General features: G+C 42.6%; 1 pseudogene; it reads left to right on the plus strand.

Moving 5' to 3' along the window:
- Nucleotides 1–977: 977 nt before the first annotated feature.
- Nucleotides 978–16,525, plus strand: LOC101691001 (annotated as a pseudogene).
- Nucleotides 16,526–17,972: the final 1,447 nt, after the last annotated feature.

Here is a 17,972-nt window from a genome sequence, read left to right on the forward strand (position 1 = left end):
GGAAATTATTTTCTCAGGTATTTTTTTTTCAACCTTTTCTCTTTTTCAACAATTTGCAAGAGGAATGGAAAATTCAATATATAAAAGTATTAGGAGTGTTGAAGTAAGCAGCCATCAGACATGATTTACAGTAAGGTTGGTGGGGTTGGGGAGGACTTGGCATCATCTGAGACATGAGTCTTACACTTAAAGTTTCAAGCAAGTCCCCTGAGGAGCTTGGGAAAAGGCCACTGGGATCCAGTGGGGCCCAGGTGGGGCCTGTGACAAACTGCCTGGTGATGTTGCTGCTGCTGGTTCTCAAACCACAGATGGAGGCAAAGAGGAATTTTCAGACCATAGACTACCACCTTCAGCCGCAGGCTGGAACTTGCTTTCCCTACCCACTGTCCGCTCTCTGCCCCTGGGAACCCATGCCAGCTTACTGGCTGCTCCCCCCAGGTACAAAGCTGAACATGCCTTGCCACACACATGAGGCACACACACACATGCACACACATCCACACACATTTTCCTTTTGTTGTTCTCCTTGCCTAGTATGCCCTCAACATGAATCTGTGTCAGGTACCAGTGCCAGAATGACAACTGTCAAAGAGACCCACCACAAACAGCCCACTGTCTAGCAAGAGATCCAGTGTTTAAATGTCCAATTATAATACACTGTGCTAAGTAATGCAACTGATAAGCAGGGGTGCTAGAGGAATATGTAAAAAACACAAAAACAAAAACAAACAAGCAAGCAAAAGGCCCTTACCTTTAGGAAACAGACTGTTAATCTATGTTGGACATCACTGGCACTATTCATAGTTTACTAATAGTTGGGTAATCAGCACACCTAGAATCATCTTTCACTGCCTAAGTCCTGTGTATATAGTGAATGTTACACAGTATACCATGCAGGTCTGTTTTAATTGAATTCAATAAAGATATGAATACTTTGTTTGGCTGGCATATATTAAATTATGATACAAAGGGGGACAATGTCCCTTCTCAAGTCACGGGTGGTCAGAGGGGTCCCCAGAGAAGTCGGCGTCAAAGCTGAGACTTCACTGGTTGGGGAGCTCCCTGACCCTGGCCACGGGAGGAAGAGCACTGCAAAGAAAAGGATCAGCTGCTTTAAGGTCTGGAGTCAGACATGGGGTGACTTGCAGGAACACATGTGTTTCAGCGCTGCTTTGGAGCAGCTTGACCGGAGGGTGAGTCAGTGGCCAGGACTCAAAGCAGAGAGGAAAAAACCCCAGGTCTTATCCCACTGGTCCCACATTCTTACTGATCAGCTCAGTTTATAGTTATTTCTTCTTCCACTGAATTTTATCACATCAATAAACTTTACTGCTCATCAATATGTTACCTTGATTCAGGGACTTATGCTAATGTCTCTTTTAGACAAAAACCGCTTAGAGAAAAGGACAGCTGGATCTTTCCTTTTAACATCATTACACTGTCTTTCATGGATATGGTGCTCAGTTAATATTTCGTGGATGAATCAGTAAGACCATTAGAGAGGCAGTATTTTCACAATTAAACCAGGCCATGTTTACAATATGCACCTATTGCTCGAGCATTTGAAATCAAACTAAGTTGATCTTGTCTTTTATTCTTTAAAACATCTCACACTTATTTCCAATGCTCAGCACAGCCTATACATGTACTGATTGATTTTCTCAAATCGTTTCTGTATTTTCAGCAATACTGCTTTAAGCAGTAGGTCTTTCAAGTGCATAGTTATTTCCTGTTCCGACAGGTGGTCTCTTGATGAATTCTACCAGAGCATTCTGGGCAGGATACTATCGTTCCAGGTTGCAGTGTTGTCCAAGCTGCACCTTCCAGCCTGGGCGTCACCCAAAAGGATAAGAGCACCCGCGGAGCCCAGAGAAGGTTACACGTTCCCATTGCTCCCCTTCCCTCTCAGCCTCTCTCCTTCATGCCTTTTCCGTGAAAGGGCAGCAGAATTTATCTGCCCACCTTCCTCGTCCTGTTCCCCCCAACTGTGACCCCAGATAATCTGTCTCTGGATTGTTCCAACCCCAGTTCCTGGTAGAACCAGCTTCCCAGGGACTGTGTAAAAGCGTCTCAAAACCCTGCACCAGGGTCTTTTTGTTCACAAATGTTCTATTAACAGAATATTTTGAAGTCAAATGTGTTGTGCTGTTTTTTATAAGTAGTGCTTACTATGTACCATATACTGTTTTAAGAACTCTGTAACAGTAACTAATTTAACTTTCTGTAAAGAAGATGCTGTTTGGGGTGCCTAGGTGACTCAGTCAGGTAAGCGTCCTACACCTGATTTCTGCTCAAGTCATGATCTCAGAGTTATGGGATGGAGCTGCACCTGGGACTCTGCACTCAGCAGGGAGCCTGCTTCAGATTCTGCCTCTCCACAACCTGCACACTCTCTCACATGCACATGCACACACTCTCTCTCTCTCCCCAAAATAAAGAAATAAATCTTTTTTTTTTAAACCTTACATTCCTCTCCTTTTTACAGGGAAGAAAATAAAGTCACAGAGCTGGATCTATTTTTGAACCATACTGTCTCTTGCTTTTGCTTACAAAATGGTTTTTGTTTTTTTTTTTCAAAACAGTGGCTTTTATAAACATTCATTTCTTCTCTTTTTTTTTTAATTTTAAAGAAATCCAATTTTTTCTTTTTTTCTTTCTTTTAAGAATTTTTATTTATTTATTTGACAGAGAGAGAGAGAGAGAGAACACAAGCAGGCAGAGTAGCTGGTTGAGGGAGAGGGAGAAGCAGGCTCCCTGCTGAGCAAGGAGCCAGATGTGGGGCTTAATCCCAGGACCCTGGAAACATGACATGAGCTGAAGACAATTGCTTAACCAACTTAGCCACCTAGGTGCCCATCTTCTCTTTTCTAAAATCCTGCCAAATGTCAGGAGAGAAAATACATACACCCCAAATTATAAAAAGAACGAAGAGGAGACAAGAAATTTCAGACAAGAAATGTCAGAAAATTGTTTAGATACGATGTGGGAGAAGGTAACTGACTTAGAAGGCCAGTCCATCCCAGGGAACTTCTCACAGAAGGCAAGGAGATGGTGCTGTTCAAAACAGGAAACTGTGTGAAATTCTGGACACAGAAGACCCAGACCCTAGGTCTGCCTCCCATTCTCCCATAACAGGAGTAGCTCCTTCCCACCGTCCCCTCCAAGACCAGAGCCAGGACCAGGCTGGAAGGGGATGTTCCCACATGGCGCGTCTGGTGCAGGTCCACCTGTGGGCCTTTGTGTTCGAGCCCTCTGCTGTTTCTCCTCTTAGCCATGCTTAGGGCCACCTCTCCCTCCATCCCCTCATCAATGGGAGATTAGAGTATTATTATTCTCTGATGAAAGTCCAAGAGAAAATATATCCAGATGGTGACATTTGGGAGTACACCAAGGAAATGATTGTCCCCAGGGAGCCTGGGTGGCGCAGTCATTAAACGTCTGCCTTCAGCTCAGGACATGATTCCAGGGTAGTGGGATCAAGCCCCGCATCAGGCTTCCTATTCAGCAGGAAGCCTGCTCTCCCTCTCCCATTCTTCCTCCTGTGTTCCCTCCCTCACTATGTCTCTCTCTGTCAAATAAATAAATAAATAAAATCTTTTTTTTAAGAAAGAAAGAAAAAGAAATGATAGTCCCCTATTTCTTTATAGTGAGGCTCATCAGGCAACAAGCCCCTACAATATGGCAGGACTTCCCACCAGCTCTTAGCTATGAAGGGACAGCTGAAGATCACCATGCCTTTGAAGAAATCCTTATATACAAAAATGACAACAGCAGTTAGAAATCTGAAAGAAAACAGATGGCACACCCAAATCTGGAATTTTAAGGATAACTTAACAAAGGGACAGTTGGCAAAAATAAACAGGGCTCAGGGTGAGTAAGTAGGAAGGAGGAGCTGCCAAAATCTGGAGAATGTAGTTGTATGGAGAGTCTAATCACCCAGAACTGTGGCTTTTGGTAGGAGAATCTTGGCGGTGGGTTGTCTGTGGGAGCCAAGACCCCAAATTCATTCTCTTCTGTCCAGCTTTCCCACAGGCCCAGCCCACAGAGATTCCAAAGGGCATAGGAGCCTGTTGTTGATACAGCCTCCTTGACAAAAAGCAGAGGGATGAATCTGAGTGACTTTGAGTATAGATTTGTGGGGCCAAGGGAAAATATTTATCACCAAGACTGAAACAAACAGAAGAGAGAGAGGAGAATAGAAAAGAAGCAAAAATAATACAGAGAAAAGAAGTCATAATAACCTCAAAGAAAGAAGAGAATATATACATACACTTCTTTTTTAAAGATTTATTTATTTATTCCAGTGAGAGAAAGTACATGAGCAGGGGGAGGGGCAGAGGGAGAAGGGAAGCAGACTCCCTGCTGAGCATGGAGCCAGATGGATGTGAGGCTCAATCCCACAAGTCTAAGATCATGACCCAAACCAAAACCAAGAGTCAGACATGCAATCAACTGAGCCAGCCAGGTGCCCCAAGATTATATATTAAGAGATAATATATATTTTAAAAGATTAAAGAAGAGACCATGGATAGCACAATATCAGAACTGAAATTTTAAAAATCCAATGGAATACTGAAAGTTCAAGTCCAATAAATATCCAGAAAGTAGAATAAGAATGTAAATATATAGAAAGTAGGAAATAAATAAGATAATTAGTGGATCAATTCAGACATTATAACATCTGATAAGTAGTACTCTGGGGAAAAACATAAAACAGAGAAAGGGGGGGTAAATAAAAAAAAAATAATGCCAGAACAATTTCTCCAATGAGTTAGTGGCTTGAAAGGACCCAACACATACCCACCACAATTAATTTTTTTAATTCATACAAAGGTATATCATTGAAAACTTTGTTCCTTACATGTAAAGGGAAGATAGAGAGGTAAAGCAGGTAACAGTCCAAGGAAAAAACATTCAAATGTCATCAGATTCTCAAATACAAAGCTGGGTGTTACTCAACTTCAAAATTCCAATGGAACTCTACACCCAGTCAAATTATAAGTCAAGTATGAAGATAGAATAAAAACCTTTACAGACATGAAAAGACCAAAACATTAGAGTTCTCAGAAAACCTAGATGACTTTGAGTCTGATGTTGCTCTTCAGATAAAAGACCAAAGGTGCAATCCATGAAGGAAAAAATGGATAAACTGCATTTCGTTCAGATTATAAACTTGTGCTGTGCCAAAGACAATGTCAAGAGATGAAGAGACAACTCAGAAACTGGGAGAAAATATTTGCAAAAGATACATTTGATAAAGAACTATTACTCAAAACACACAAGTAACTCCTAAAACATAACAACACAAAATTTATTTTTTAAAATGGGCCAAAGAGGGGCGCCTGGGTGGCTCAGTGGGTTAAAGCCTCTGCCTTCTGCTCAGGTCATGATCCCAGGGTCCTGGGATTGAGCTCCACTTTGGGCTCTCTGCTCAGCAGGGAGCCTGCTTCCTCCTCTCTCTGTGCCTGCCTCTCTGCCTACTTGTGATCTCTCTCTGTCAAATAAATAAATAAAATCTTTAAAAAAAAAAAAATGGACCAAAGACCCGAATAGACACCTCACCAAAGAATATGGCAAATAAGCAAAGAAAAGGTGCTCCATGTCATATGCTATCAGAGAAATGCAAACTAAATGGGATGCCACACACAACCTATTACAATGACTAAAATTCAGAACACTGATGAGGATGTAGAGCAATGGGGATTCTCATTCATTGTTAGTGGGAATCAAAATAGTACAGTCACTTTGGGAGATTTCTTACAAAAAATCTGGCAATTTGTCAATTTCTTACAAAACTAAACATACTCTTTGCATATGATCCAGCAATCATGTTCGTTGATATTTACCCAAAGGGGATGAAAACAACTGTCCATGCATGCGGGTACTTGTAGCAGCTGTATTCGTAATTGCCACAACTTGGCAGCAACTGCAATGTCCTTCCATAAGTGAATGAATAAATAAATGGTGATACATCCAGACAGTGGAATAGTATTCAGCACTGTAAAGAAATTAACTATTAAGTCATGAAAAGACATGGAAGAAGCTTAAGTGCACATTACTAAGTGAAATAGGCCAATCTGAAAAGGGGACATACTGTATGATTCCAAATATATCACATCCTCAAAAAGGCAAAATTATGAGGACAGTAAAAAAGATCACTGTTGCTAGAGGTTTGGGGGTGGATGGGAAGGGGTGAATAGGCAGAGCACAGAGAATTTTTAGGACAGTGAAAGTGCTCTATATGATATTTGTCCAAATCCACAGAATTTTTTTTTTAAGATTTTATTTATTTATTTGACAGAGAGAGATCACAAGTAGGCAGAGAGACAGGCAGAGAGAGAGAGAGGAGGAAGCAGGCTCCCTGCTGAGCAGAGAGCCCGATGCAGGAATCGATCCCAGAACCCTGAGATCGTGACCTGAGCCGAAGACAGCGGCTTAACCCACTGAGCCACCCAGGCGCCCCAAATCCACAGAATTTATAACACCAAAAATAAACTCTAATATAACAGACTGCAGACTGGGTAATTATGATGGGTCAGTGTGGGCTCATCAGCTGCAACAAATTTGCCACTCTAGTGATAAAGATGGGTAATGGAGAGGTTGTGTATGTGTGGAGGCAGGGGAATACAAGAAATCTCAGTCCTTTCCTCTGAGTTTTGCTGTAAACTTAAAACAGATCAAAAAAAAAAAATCTTAATAAAAGAGAGAAAGCCAGAGAGAGAGAGTTCTGATACATACCTTCTCAGATTGCTACTGGATGGGGTGCTTCAGTAAACAAGGGAATCAACAAGAATAAAAGGAACATGGGATCCTACTACTGTAGAAACCTATGCAGAAAACTGATTCATGAAAAAAATTACCTAGTAGCGTGTTATTTAGAAATTTGGAGTTTCTAATGTAAAAAAAATATCTGGAAGGATTGAAAGAAGTTGTCCCTGGGGAGTAAAACTGGGATGACTATTTTTCAATATAACCCTCCAGGTACCATTTTAAAGCTATGTAGATATTTACTGCTATAAAAACTAAAATCAATAGATGATGTTTTATTTACTACCTTGCCTGTTTCTTCTATATTATCTCACTTAGAATGTCTCAGGAGCACTTCCCTTCCCTCCCAGGAGCTTGCCATCCACTCTTTTTTTCACCAGGCTCTTTCCAAATATCTTCTAACTGTCATATGCTGTGTTTGGGCAAAAGGATATAAAGATGTTAGAAAATTCTCACTCATGAAGAATTTCCCACATGATTAAGGAGATGAGAAATGAATGATTAAAGCATAATAAAAGAGACATACTAAGTTAGATGGCACAAGTTACAACTGTTACAGGAGGTAAGACATAAATTTGTGAACTGAGACAGTAAAGAAAACTTCAGGATAAACTGGGATCCACAGTGAGTATTAGTGTGTGGTTATGATCTGGTGAGAGAAAACAAGTAAATATTCAAGACTGAGCTGATAACCAAGCAAATATGAAATCAAGAATGACTCAAAGAATTGTGAGTAAATAATGATGGAGAGAAGTCACCAGAAGTGAGTTTAGAGGAGCACCTGGCTGGCTCAGTAGGTTAAGCTTCTGCCTTCGGCTCAGGTCATGATCCCGGGGTCCTGGGATCAAGTCCTCCATCAGGGTCCCACTGAGCAGGGAGCCTGCTTCTTCCTCCCCCTTGGTCTGCTCATCCTCTCTCTCTCGTACTCTCTCTCAAATAAATAAATAAAATCTTTTAAAAAGTGAGTTTAGAAAGATGAGCCAGAACTAGACAGGTAAGAGTCAGTAAACACAGGACTTGTCTTAGTGGGTGACAAGGATGCCCTCTAAAAGATTTTGACCCTGGTAAAATTATAGCAGTAGTTTGGGCAGATTGATCCAAGAGTTAAGCTCAAAATGGTCAGAAGGAGCAAAAAATCTTGAGGCATGCTCTCTTAAAATCACTGAAGCATGAAGTTCTTTTTTTTTTTTAAGATTTTTATTTATTCATCTGATACACAGAGAGAGAGAGATCACAAATAGGCAGAGAGGCAGGCAGAGAGAAAAGGGAAAGCAGGCTCCCTGCTAAGCAGAGAGCTTGATGTAGGGCTCGATCCCAGGACCCCGAGATCATGACCTGAGCCAAAGGCAGATGCTTAACCCCTGAGCCACGCAGGCGCCCCTAAAGCATAAAGTTCTAAGCATCTGGACCAGGATGAGTTACTGGACCTCAACTACAAGAGGAAAGTCCTTCAATGTGTTCATTCATCCTCACAACAAACATTTATTGTGCTCAGTGTGTCAGGTGATGCACCAGCTACCGGGGAAGCAATGGTGCTCTGCCAAGGAGCCAACCATCAACTGGACAAGAGACAACAAACAACATAAGAGATCTGGTCAGATTTTTATCCAACTGAGCCAGGCACATGGATGTTTGTCCATGAAGCTTATGCTATCAGGATAACGGGATGCCTATAACAAGACTAAGCACACCAATTGCTAGAAAACACTCAGAGGAGTATCTAACATAATCTTAGGAATGCAAGAAAACGTTCTAGAACAGATATCTTAAACTATTCTCATAAGCACAATTTCTGACATATCTGCGATTGGGATGGGTCTTCAAATTCAGAACAGGCCATAGTTTGATTGGGAACATTTTTTTCTTTGTCAGTAGCACATAAAATCATGGTGTATCCTGCAATCACATCTTAGGCTTATTGAAATGCGGTGTCCAAGCCAGGGTCTCTTCTTTCCAGAGATCTGCCTAACCATAATAGTCACCCAATCTGGTAAATTCCACTTCTAGAAGGACTTGCATCCACCCACTCCTTAGCATCACTCACCACCACCATTCCCTACTGTAAACTATATCAACATCCTTGTTCTGTTTCCTCTGCTCCAAACCTTGATCTCTCCCATCTACTACTCGCCCCTCAAACCAGGCAATCTCTCCAAAAACCAAATTTGCTTATGTTACTTTCCTTCAAGGCAAGGTCTAAACTCAATAGAATGGTGGTATACAAGGCCTTTTGAGTTCTAGTCTCCACCAGTCTGCTTCTCCACCTCCTCCACTCTTCAACTTGTTTAACTCCTAGTTTACTTTATAGACTCTAAGCACCATTAATGTTCAGTCACAGTTTTATTTCATGGAACATTAAGAAAGAAAAAGAGATTCTCAATCAAAAGGTGACAAGCCATCAGGCCAGGTTCTCTTGGAAAAAACCTCCAAGGAGATCTGAGTATAGAAGGTTGATTGAGGAAGGCTCCCAGAAAAATATAGCAAACAAATGAGGACAGCAGGACCCAGGATTGGGAGAAGTTAAGCGGCAATAGAGTTAGGGAACTCAGCATGAGTTGCCCTTCATGAAGGGAGCCAGAACTCTGAACTCCCGTGTAGACTAGTCACTGAATGTGGAGTGTAGCCTTGGGTGAGGGAGAACCTCCCAACAGCAGGGAAATCACAGAAAAGGACACCCAGCTGAGAGCTGTCCTCTATCACCACTCCAAGAAGATAGACTCGAAGGGAAGATCTGGGCAGCATCTACTTTACCCACTACAAATGACTATCAGATGTGAGATTGTGTGATGGTTTCTGATACCAGACATGCTAAGATAGGGAAAAAGTCAAATCAGTTAAACAGTGTATGTGTAATCCATTCCTTTTCTGCTTACATCATTTAGTTAGTTTGGTGACTTACAATAAATAATCTTCATGGTACAGAGAAGAAAGAGGTCACAATGATACACCTAGTTGGTTTTTTTTAACATTTTAATATTTTAAGTGTACAGCTCTGTAGTACTAAGTATGTTCACCTTGTTGTGCAACCATCACCATCCATCACCAGAACTTTTTCATCTTGCAAAACTGAAACTCTGTACACATTAAAAAATAACTTCCCATTTCCCCCTTCCTCCATCACTTGGCAGCCACCATTCTACTTGCTTTCTCTACCAATATGACTACTCTATGTTTCTCATATACATAGAATCATGTTGTATTTTTCTTCTTACAACCAACTTATTTCGCTTAGCATAATGTTCTCGAGTTTCATCCATGATAGAGCATGTGACAGAATTTCCTTCCTTGTTAAGATCAAATAATATTCCATTGTATGCATGTATCACATTTTTTTTATCCATTCATCCACCAAAGGACATTGGGGTTGCTTCCACCTCTCAGTTATTGTAAATAGTGCCGCTATGAACATGGGTGTGAAAATATCTCCTCCTGACCATATTTTCTATTATTTTGGATATATACCCAGAAATAAGATTGCTGAATCAAATGGTAGTTCTTTTTTTTTCAATCTTTTGAAGAACAGCCATCCTGTTTTCCATAGTGGTGGCACCATTTTACAATGTCACCATTAGCACATAAAGGTTCCAATTTATCTGCATCCTTTCCAATGTTTGTTATTTTCTGTTTGTTTGGTTTTTTTTAATAGAAGTCATCCTAATCAGTGCAGGGTGATATCTCCTCATAGTTTTATTTGCATTTCTCTAATAATTAGTGATGTTGAGTAACATTTTATATGTCTTTTGGCCACTTGTATATTCTTTGGAGAAATATCTATTCAAGTCCTTGGCCTTTTTGATGGGTTATTTGATTTTTTTGGTTGCTGAGTTGTAAGAGTTCTTTGTATGTTCTGGATATTAACCCTTTATCAGATACATGATTTCCAAATTGTACTGTAAACTTTTCTACTTCATACTTTCTTGCTGCCTCAACAACCTCACAAAGAGGCTGTGAACACTTTGCCCAGGTGACCAGTTGCACCACTGTGATAAGGCTGGTCCCTGCCACAAGTTACTTTCTTATCCTCCCCTAACTGTAACCTAATGAGCTTCAAATGCACCAATGAAATCCCCTCATGCCTTTTGTTTGTCTTTTGTTTGTGTACTCCATCTTGATTCCCCAGTAAAGGCATTGGTGTCCTCAGCACCTCCATCTGCTAGGTTGAACTGGCTCCCTTGACACTCCCCCCATGTGGCCTTGCATGGCAAAGCATGCCTCTTGTCTCTAGGACCTGTGAATATATAAATCTTATTATCCTGCCCTCTCCTTGTCCCTTTTTGGTTGAACCTGGCTGACCATCTCATAAAAGACTGCAAAACACAATTACTTCCTTCCATTCCATAGGCAGTCTTTCACTCTGCTAATAGTGTCCTTTGACACACAAAAGTAAATTTGGCATGGTCCTATTTGTCTATTCTTTGCTTTTGTTGCCTGTATTTTCAATGTCATATCTAAGAAATCATTGACAAATCCAATGTCATGAAGATTTTCCCCTGTCTTCTTCTAGGAGTTTTATAGTTTGGGGTCTTACATTTAGGTCTTTAATCTGTTTTGAGTTAATTTTTTAATATAATGTAAGAAAATGATCCAGCTGCATTTTTTCACAAATGGATATCCCAACACTATTTCTTTCCCAACACTATTTGTTGAAGAGTCTGCCCTTCTCCCACTGAATGATCTTGGCACCTTCTCAAAGATCATTTGAGCATATATACAAGGGTTTATTTCTAGCTGTCTATTCTATTCCATTGTTCTATGTGGCTTTATGCCATACTATATCATATTGTACTATACTGTACCTTGATTTTGTACTCTGTTTTTGAAATCAGAAAGTATTACTCTCCCAACTTTGTTCTCCTTTTTCAAAATTACTTTAGGTATTCAGGGTCATCTGAGATTCCATATGAATTTTAGAATTTTTTTTCTATTTCTGCAAAAGATGTCACTGGGATTTCAATAGCACACCTACTTTTGAGCACATTGTGCTTACGGTTTCTATGAGGTGTCCACGTCAAGTAAGCAATTGATTTAGGACTCAGAAGACACTGAGGATGGAATCAGTCATCTTATATAGCATCCGCACTTTTCCAAGAAGCTTGAAATGACTGTTGCCTTCCAAAATAGCAGCAAGAAAAATAAATCCCAACAGAAAAGAAGCATCTATATTGTTGACTTTTTTTTTTTTGCCTTTCTCTCCATCCATAAAAGTAAGATCATTTGGCCTGATTCTCCTCAAAGAGAAATGATAAGATTTTTCATAAATTTGAGGAAAGACACATTCTGTGAAAAATGGAGTTGGCTAACAATCATCTTTCTCCTCTTTCACCTGAGTGCAGCAATCCAGCACCCACACAGAGTTCCATGAGGTGACTCAGAGCCCAGCAGCCAGCTTGCCCAGATATTTCCCCAGTCCTACCTGAGCAGGACCATAGCCCCACCACCGATGCTCCTACCCCACCATTTTCAGGCAGGATAACAAAGACTGTGGGCTAACCAGTGAAGTTCTCCACACCAGACACATTCAAGCTGGGATGCAGAATCCTAGGGCATTTATCATAGACGTGTTCCCAGCATATTCCAGGCAGGATTTTTTTTTTATAGGACATATTTCTAAATATTTCTAAACCATATACCAAGCTCTACAGAAAAATCTTATGCCAGGGCTCTATTCTTTTCTTTTCAAGCTGTACATCTCTCTAGAACACCAGATGGAGTAAAAGAGTTCAAGAGCATCTTTTTTTCAGGGCAGTATACTCATAAAGCTTACTTGCCATCAGCAATTAATTAATCCTTATTTTTCTATCAGCATCCAGAGGGTGGTTAAGTGTTGGCTAAAAAGTCTCCATCTCAACTCTTGCACTGGAGTCAGCAAGAGTGCTTACTTAAATTCTCGGAGATCACTTCATATCTACTGAGGTCTCAGGATAAGGCCCAGGAATCTGCATTATAAACAAACTCCTCAGGAGATTCTTATGCATATGAACGTCTGAGAGACACTGAACTAGAGCAAATAAAAGTTTTACCCAAAGGAATTCAACTAAGAAAATAATTATCATAATCATAGGATTATAATGATTCTCACATAGTTTCCAACATAAAATCAGATATCCATTCACACAGTAGGGCATTTTATAAGTTTAGGGTATGCTGATTCTCCATTGGACTCTTATATCATATTCCTGTTTAATTCTTTTAAAATGCGAAGCTTATTTTTTAAGGAATACAATCATAAAATAAACCTTGAGCTCTGTTACTTACTTTCTCTTTAAGATTGAATAAAATTCCCAACCCTATTTTATTTTATGATTCTCACACTTGGGAAATCCTTTACACTAGCTGTTAAAATCATTAAGCCAATGTCCTCGATTTAATCTTTAAGGTTGACCAGCCAACATTGAGTCACTGTAATCTTCTAGGTCAGACAGGAAAAGAATTGACGTCGTTACCAAATACCACTGCGTAAGTGTCTTTGAGAAAATGGCAGCCAAGTGTACACAGTTGGGTAATGAGATATGATGGGTAACAGTCCCTGAGCAGGTGAGCTGGAAGGCCTGGCACCTGGCATTCCATCCCTAACGATGCCCTTCTGTGAGCTGTCAAGGATCCATGACACACTTTCTCTGACATAACATATCTCAGGGAGTTATCAAGATGTTTCCTCTCTCCAGAAGATCAACCAGCCTATTAGGAATGATAATTTGGCACATGCTATGCTCAAGGGACAGAAGCAATAAGGGACGTTTCATACAAAGGGGCTTCCACCGTGAGCCAGCAATGTTGATCTGCAGCTAAAAACGGAGATGCATAAAAATAAACCTTCAACCTCTCACCCCGAACAATGAAGATGTTTTCCAGAAAACTGCACAGAATCTAAACAGCCTCAGAGGTCACAGTTCCTTTCTCCAGCTTTTACTTTTTAAAGAAGGAAAAGTTAAAAAGGAGGATCAGCTGACCTAGTTGGTTTACCTCACTAATCTGTAACACTGACTGCCCAAGAGACAAGTATAATACAAACTTGGCCAAACGTCTTGTTGGCTTATTTCTAGCTTTCAGAAACAAACAAAAAAGTTATAATTAGCTATAATTTAATACGCTAAATTATTATGAATACTTCCCTGTCAGAAGTTAAAGTTAGTCTTCAACTCCTTTAAAGAGAGATGCCAGGATAACTCAGCTCCAGTCACACATTCATTCTCTCTCTCTCTCCCCCTCCCTCTCTCTCCCAGCCCTCCCCAACTCAAGTCAAAGGGAGGGAAAACTGAGATGACTACCTGGGCATGAAGAGGGAGATGACCACTTTAGCCTAAATGACCCAGGGTCTGTGCCCATCAATGCAAGCAAACCCAGGAACCAGCTATAGCCCAGAAGGGTCAAACATTGAAGACAAGGCAAGTTTTAAGTTAATTCATGTCAAAATTAATTTTTTAAAAAATGTTTCCCTCTTACCCCAGGGTTTTGGATCAGTAAGACAGGAATATATGAACCGATGCCTACACAATGAATTATTGCACAAGGAGGGCTAAAGTACAGAGGGTACTGCCCCTCAACCTGCAAGGCCCCTATCAAAAGGAAGGGCAGGAGGTCAGGCACAGAATATCCAAGGCAGTGGGGCCCTTTGCTGATCTGTGTTTATATATCATGTCCCTGTCACTATTATTTTCCTATCACTGTCCCCAGATCAGCCCATTCCCATAAATGTCCCCAATCCCTTCCAACTTCTAACATCCTTATTCAAACGTCTGTGGTAGAAGGTGGCAGTGGACACATCAGAGCCACAGGTGGTCAGCAGGATTTGACCTTCTGGAGCATGAACACCAAACTCTTCAGCTCTGGGTTGTGTTAGCAGATCCCTCAAGGGAAGCGCAGTCACCACTGCAGCAGCAGCAGCTTCTCACCTGAACCTGGACGCCGCCGGGGACGTGCTGAAGCACCTTATCTGCGCGGAGTCTTTCACAGAGGAGCAGCGGCCCAACTGCCTGCACAGTGGCCAAGCATCTCCCGCCAGGGCTTGGAGAAGCTCTTGGCCAGTAGCATCAGTGGTGGCTGCTGTCCCTTGTGCAGCAACCCTACCCGCATAACCAGCCTCACCCAGCTGACAGCCTGAAAGTGCTGAAGATCGTTGGTGCTGTTGGGTCAGTAGGGCTGCGGGGCCGCTCCTGCGCGGGTGCCGTGGGCGGCGGCTGCCGGAATTGTGCTGTAGTGTTGTGCGAGCCTGGCCCGGAGACGGACCCCCACCCTCTGGCCCCCTGGCCACTCCCTGCCCAAAATGCAGGTGAGGGGCGGTGTCAAGACTTTGGAGAGAAGTCAGCAGGAGTTTAGGGGGTAGCTGCAGCTGAATGAGGTCGCCTTGGAAGGGGTCTCCAACGACCTTCAGGCAAGGCATAAGGCAGTTCTCCAGGAAGAGGGCCGGAGGAGCACTGGGTCCAGGAAGAGCTGACTCGCTCTCAAAAGTTCTTCACAGGCTCTTAGGCTGAGATCGAGAAATCCAGTAGTCAAGTGGTAGACGAGCAGACTTACCTGCTTACCATGGCAGAGGTGCAGGCTCTGTCTCGCTGTGACCACTTCCTGGCCAAGCTCAAGCAGGCAGATGGAGGGCTACTGGAGGAGAGAGCGGATGAGGAGGACCCAGAGCTCACTGCCGGCCTGCCTTGGGAGCTTACCCTACAGACCTTGGAGCTTCCTCAGGTTGGCTATGTGCCCCTCCCCCGCCCAAATCAGGCAGGCTGTTAAAAAGCCCTTGAAAGGGGCTCCTGGGTGGCTCAGTCTGTTAAGCATCTACCTTGGGCTCAGGTCATGATCCCAGAGTCCTGGGATCGAACCTGGAGTCAGGTTCCCTGCTCGGTGGGTGCCTGCTTCTCACTCTTTCCCTCTGCCTGCTACTCTGCCTACTTGTGCTCGCTCTCTGTGTGTCAAATAAATTAAATTTTAAAATAAGTAAATTAAATTAAAATAAATAAAATTTTTTTAAAAGCTCCAGACAGTCAACATGGAAGATTCCTGGGCTTTGGAGCCTGCAACATCTGCTGCCTCCAACTCAGTTACACTTAGAGAGATGGACGAGTCTTGAGAAAGTGGTGGCCAGCCCTGGCTGTTGCCAGTATCCCACAATGCCTCCTTCTCAGAAAGATAGGGACTAAGGCAGCGTTCCAGGAATGTTCAGTCTTCAGTCAGTCTCTGTGTGGCCAGTCAAGGTGAAGAGCTGGTTGCTGACCGAGGCAACTACCATATACAAATCTTCACTCAGAAAGGCTTTTTGAAAGAGATCCACAGCAGCCCTAGCGGCCTGGTTGTTTTGTGCTGAGCATCCTTGGGGCTGATCTGGCCAATCTCATTCCTCTCTCAGTGGTCATGAACTGCCATGGGCACCCTGGTGTGACTGGCAGCTACGACAGCTCCCTCAAGGTACACACCTTGGATGGCCACTGCATGCCAACCCAGGGGTATCACAGCCCCTCCACCTGGCCAGTTTGTGGTAACTGATTGGGAAGGTGGAGAGCTCTGGTGCTTCACTGTTGACTGAGAAGCAGGGGTGATCAAACGCTGCTGCCACTGTCTTGCCGTGTGGCCAGAGTTTGTCACCTGTGATGCTGAGGGCTCATCTGCTTCACCGGCTTGGGCCTAAAATCTGGAGAATTGGCAGAGTGAGCACCACCTGGAAGGTGGCTTCTCCATTGGCTCCATGGACCCCAATAGGCAGCTGGGTTGCTTTGATAACCCTAATTTCATATTTCCCTCTTATTATAATGGGCTTCATATGTGACAAACTTTCTCTTCAATTCTGCTGCATTTAGTGTGCGTGCTCCAATGGGATCTGCTCCCCCTTTCATTTCCGACATTATATCCTGGGGCACCTGGGTGGTTCAGTTAGTTAAGTGTCTATCTTTGCTTGATCCCAGGGTCCTGAGATCAATCGTCAGGGTCCTGGGATCCAGCATCTCATCAGGCTCTGTACTTAGCAGGGAGCCTGCTTCTCCCTCTCCCTCTGCCTGCTGTTCCCCCTGCCTGTGCTCTCCTGCTCTCTCTCTGTCAAATAAAAGAATAAAATCTTACAAAACAAACAAACATCGTATCCCTGTGGCATGATGATTCTGGTGTCTTCACCTTCACCAGCATGAAATCTCATTCACTTAGTGCCATCAAGGGAGGTACACAGTCCTTTTGCGAAGCAGCACCTCTTGCTTCTAGGCGCTTTGTGCCATCTTGGATTGATCTTCAATTGCAGATGTGATAGAGAATGGATTGACTCTAGTTGTTTGGTGTTGAAGACTTTTGCCTGGAAATCAATTGCCTTTTACAGGGATGTATAGATTGGAATTACGTCAAAACACAGAAAGGTGGCAGTAAGCAAACACAAATGCAATACAGTCAGCAAACATGCTTGAATACTCTCTAGAGCTCATCGTTTTTCAGCTTACCTCACTCCACTGACCTATGCTAAGAGCTGTCTGCAGAACTGTACAACGCAGGCCAGGGTCAGCCAAGTGGGGAGGTGGACACATCTTGTTTTCATTAGCCAAAACTGTTGGGTCTTTATTCTATAGTTTCCTCAAGTGACTGAACAATATTTGGTTTTGAGATTTATTTCCATTCCTCTATCAATAATTAAATAATTGATAACCGTTTCTTAAAATAAATAAATAAATAAATAACATCTGTGGTAGAAGCTACATTCCACCTAGGTCCTTTTTTTTTTTTTTTTTTTAAGATTTCATTTATTTATTTGGCAGAGAGACACAGCAAGAGAGGGAGCACAAGCAGGGGGAGTGTCAGGCAGAGGGAGAAGCAGGCTTCCCACCAAGCAGGGAGCCTCATGGGGGGCTCAATTCCAGGACCCAGGGATCATGACCTGAGCCAAAGGCAGACACTTAATGACTGAGCCACCCAGGAACCTCCCCCACCTTTTTTTTTTTTTTAACAACAGTCAACCCGGGCAAAAGAAATTCAACATTCTAGTTGAGGATGTAGAAATGAGGCTTGTCAGGGCTCTGCCTCTAGGACATATGTGATCAGCCACCTTGGCCTGCCTCCCCATGCCACTTAGTCTTCCTGGCCTCAGTCTCTATCTGCCCAGTGGCAGTGCCCTTCTGGTTGTTTTTAAGGCTTCTTCCAGCCACTGGTTCCCTAGGGTGGAAACCAAGGTGGTTCCTATTTCCAATCCTCACCTCTAAATCCACACTCTCATATTCCCGTACAGTGTGAAAACACAC

This window comes from Mustela putorius, unplaced genomic scaffold, assembly GCF_011764305.1.
Source record: "Mustela putorius furo isolate JIRA1106 unplaced genomic scaffold, ASM1176430v1.1 tig00000151_pilon_pilon_pilon, whole genome shotgun sequence".
Classification (NCBI taxonomy): Eukaryota; Metazoa; Chordata; class Mammalia; order Carnivora; family Mustelidae; genus Mustela; species Mustela putorius.